We start from the raw sequence: 4,411 nt of genomic DNA, 5'->3' as shown, positions 1-4,411 counted from the left end.
TGATTCCTATAAATGAAAAAGATTTGACACATTTGCGGTGAGATACGATATCTAAACGTATGGGCAAATGTGCATGAAATGTTTGTACTTTGCAGTAAACTAGGTTAAACTAGACTCATGTTTGACGAGATATGTTGATTAACCATTAAAATAACAGCAAACCTACTGTACGACAATTGTGTGAAATTTGAAAAAGAGGTGAGAGAAGTTGTCCATCAAGGGTCTACGGCAGACCGACTCGGGAAGAAACCGTGTGAGATAAGGAATGGTAGACAAATTATAGAGAGAGGATTAATATTCTCTTTTTAGCTACCTTTCATAGACTCTTGTTTTTTCTTCTCAAAGATTCAAGCAAAACTCACAAGGAAGAATACTGAGAGAGAGATTTTAGAGCTTGGAGAGAAGTTAGGATTTGTAATCTCATATCATCCGATATATTCCAGAACTTTCTCGTTTTTTGGTGGCTTTGTATTCTTGTATGTTTTCATCATTAATTAGGTCTCTAGCTAGCTCAAGCTCTTCCGAGATTCTTGAGCTTTTCTATCAATTCTTCTTTGTTCTAGCTTCTACAACCAGTATGTTGTTTCCTGAAGGTCTTTGTTCATCGGAGAATGTGTTCACTCAAGAAATAAGCCCTATACCTAACCCTAAGAGAAAGAGAAACCTTCCTAGCACTCCAGGCAAGTAATAAATATTTGAATTTATGTTTGTGCATGATTATAATCCTTACATGTAAATTGATTTATGAATCTCTCTCTCTCTCAGATCCAGATGCAGAAGTGATAGCCCTGTCACCAGGGTCACTGATGGCTACAAATCGATTCGTATGCGAAATATGAAACAAGGGTTTCTAGAGAGATCAAAACCTGCACTGCATAGAAGAGGTCACAATCTGGCTTGGAAGCTGAAGCAAAGAAACAACAAGGAGGTGATGAGGAAGAAAGTATACCTTTGTCCGAAAAAGACATGTGTTCATCACCATCCCTCGAGAGCCCTCGGAGACCTGACGGGAATCAAGAAACACTACAGCAGGAAACACGGGGAGAAGAAGTGGAAGTGTGATAAGTGTTCCAAGAAATATGCAGTTCAAGCGGATTGGAAAGCTCATAGTAAAATTTGCGCGACTAGAGAGTACAAATGTGACTGTGGTACTCTTTTTTCTAGGTATTTTTACTTCTGATTGCTATGAATGGATAATCAGTAATGCTCCAGCCTAAAGGTTTAATTCCATATTTTACAATATATCTCTATATGTTTTTGTGGGGAATAGGAAGGACAGCTTTATCACACACAGGGCCTTTTGTGATGCATTACCTGAAGAAATCTCATCAAGAATTCCTGCCCCCAATATTAATTTAAGCATGAGAAATGAGTTGATGATGAATATGAATACTCTTCAATCCATGGGAAGCCCCAATTTTCCTCTATGTTTGGATTGGACCACGCGGGGCAGCACAATAATTCTAATGCTTTTTTAGCTTCTGCAACTTCGGATGCCTTGGCCACTGAATTATTCCAACAAACCTCGAATATTTATGGAGTTTCATTATCGGCACCGGCCTTGCCTAGAATACTCAAAGAAGAAGAAGACAGTACTCACGGGAACATGAGTTTAATGTATCTTAATCATCATCAAGATACAAGCCAAGGTCACATGTCGGCTACAGCATTGCTCCAAAAAGCCGCGACAATGGGATCTACAAGGAGCCATCCTCAAGGAATATTTGTCAATTCTTTCGGCCTAATGAACTCTACAATGTCATCAGTGTTCATGGGAGATCATCACAATAATATTGCAAGGGCATCAGATCGTGTGATGATGGAAGATAAACACTTGCATGGAAATTCGATATCTCGGAATCAAATGGGTGGAGGAATGACCAGAGATTTCCTCGGGGTTGGAAGTAATCACTATCATCATAATATCATTTGTACTAATACTAATGAGCTACAAGCTAAGTTTAGTTCAATGAGTTCAACAACAGTGGACTTGGGCCAGCAATACAGTTGTACTACCACTGGAAGTCACTGAATTATTTGCTACAACATTTTTGAATGTTGTACACACACACATAAATGTGTATATTTTGTGCTTGTGAATTGTCAGGAAATGTTAGGGGCCACTGAGGAACTGGATGTTGGAAATAAAGGACATGACAAAAAGCGACAAGGCAATCACAAGGGTTGGGAAAGGCAAGGTGATCGTATACTGCTACAAATCTGCAATGTGCTGCTTTGATTATCGTACATCCATGTAGTTTTTATTACTTGTTATAGCCAAATTTGGCTAGGTCCTTGGTGTGCCGGGTATGTACTTAGTTTAACTAAGTAAGACATGAATTGGGCTAAGAGTCTTATATGGGGTATCAGGACGCGTCCTTCTGCTTATAAAGTGAGGACGCGACCGACCCTTGAAGAGACTAGTCTGAACGGAAGGGCGCAACCCTCCGTGGCGTGACTAATCCGCCGATGTTGCGTAAAGAGGACGCGTCCTCCGAGTCACAAGGAGAGACGCGACTCTTGAGGATGTTGATGGAAGGAGAGACGCGACTCTTGAGGACGTTGATGGAAGGACGCGACCGACCCTCCGTCCACCCTGTTATGACCAAAATTGGTCATGGTGTTGGAGGAGGGCGCGCCCTCTTCGGAGGTGACTGAGGGGCGCAGCCTCATGTTAAAGAAGGACATGTCTGATGTGTTGTTGGAGTGGTCGATGGGACAAGACGGCGAAGGCAAGGGCGCGCCCTCAGGGGTCGCTCCCACATGTAAACACATATTGTAAGAAGGCTCTTTCTATGGGAAAGTGTACATTCGCTGAGACAACCCTTCCGAGGGAGATGAAGACCGCCCCTCCGGGGTGTTGTAGCCATTTTTGTACACCATGTAGAGGGGAGGACGCGCCCTCCTCCGGACATAACCCGGGGAGTGCGGTCTCTTGTCCAGTAAACAGGGATGAAGATGGGAATTGGGAAGGACACGTCCTCCCTATCAGGGCGCGTCCTTTGACTCAGAAGAGGCATAATTATGAAATACATGATGAGAGAGAGAGGATGAGTGAGTCTCCGTGACGACCCTTCCGAGGGATATGAAGACTAGTTACCAAGCTCATTTGGTAGTTATCAGGCTCATCTGATAGTTCCCGGGCTCATCCGGGCATGATCTACAATCCTCAATCCTGCTATCTGCCGAGTTAACCCTCGTGTGGGGGCTTGAGGTGATCATGGCTCTTGAAGGCCCTCCGGGGTAACACGAAGGCCGATCATATGTCTGGATCCTGTATTCTGGTGAGTTAGCCCTCATCGGGGGATTGAGACGATCGTGTAATTTGGCTCCTTGTCTACCTTGTTTGAAGATGAAGACCTCACCGAGAGGTGAGGACGTGTCCCTGCACCTCGAGGGGTTAGTCATGGCTCCCCCAGATAACTTCTCCATAAGAGTCGTGGTAGATGCTATCTCTCGTAGTGGAGATATCGTTGAATCCGTGATCTATTTGGATTAGGAGTCTGAGGTAGTCATACTCAAGACTAATTCTAACAGGAGTAGGATTCTCCAAGATGGGCCTTCGGCCTATCTCCGACCTTATCAGCAAGAGGCCTAGTCCTGATCAAACTAGGACTCCTGGTTCAATAGAACTACGTATGGCTTGATCCCCTATAAATATAGGGGTACGTAGGCACATTGGGGGATCATGAGTTGAGAGCACGTGAGACCAACTCAAAACCCTAATCTCAGCCACCCCCTAAAACAAACAACCACCACTCTCCGGCGACTAAAACCACCGTCGTAGATCTTGATTCCGGCCATGAACCTCATCTTTGTTGATTACCAAATTCCTCTATCAACAAATTGGCGCTAGAAGGAGGGGCTATTTAAGATCTTCATCTTAGGAGGAAGAGATGTCACACGACGGAGATTCGCACGTAGAGGCGGAGCGTTTTCCGGGAGGGCGATGGCTAGAACACAAGAGAAGAGGAGACCTTCATCTACTTCTCCAGAAAAGGACGATATCTCCATCGGGAGTTTGAAGGAGGACGATCATCAACGAAATTCTAGGAGGTAACCTAATATGCGAACAAGGTATTCTGGACTAGGGAGTCAGCGAAGGATGCGATTTTCGGAGACCTAACACCTACGAAGAGAGTACACCTCCCCCGGACAGGGTACACCTCCCCCGGACAGAGTACACCTCCCCCCGAGAGGGTACACCTCCCCCGGATAGAGTACACCTCCCCCTGACAGGGTACACCTCCAAGTGATGTGGTGCTCGACTACCACCGTGAGGAATGAATTCCCTGACATCTCCGAAGAAGGCGCACCTCCGGGTAAGATTCTCACAATGCTTTCGCATGTTATTTCTAACAAGTCTGTTGTGGTTTGAGTCTTTACGAGAAGGAGATCGCCTCCCTGGAAG

General features: G+C 44.9%; 1 pseudogene; it reads left to right on the top strand.

The window, feature by feature from the left end:
• The first annotated feature begins 577 nt into the window (after positions 1–577).
• Positions 578–2,239, top strand: LOC108192727 (zinc finger protein BALDIBIS-like; annotated as a pseudogene).
• The last annotated feature ends 2,172 nt before the right edge of the window (positions 2,240–4,411 follow it).

The sequence above is a fragment of the Daucus carota genome, chromosome 6 (assembly GCF_001625215.2).
Source record: "Daucus carota subsp. sativus chromosome 6, DH1 v3.0, whole genome shotgun sequence".
Lineage (NCBI taxonomy): Eukaryota > Viridiplantae > Streptophyta > Magnoliopsida > Apiales > Apiaceae > Daucus > Daucus carota.
The sequence above is the reverse complement of the archived record's forward strand: the minus strand, read 5'-3'. Positions and strand labels throughout refer to the sequence as shown.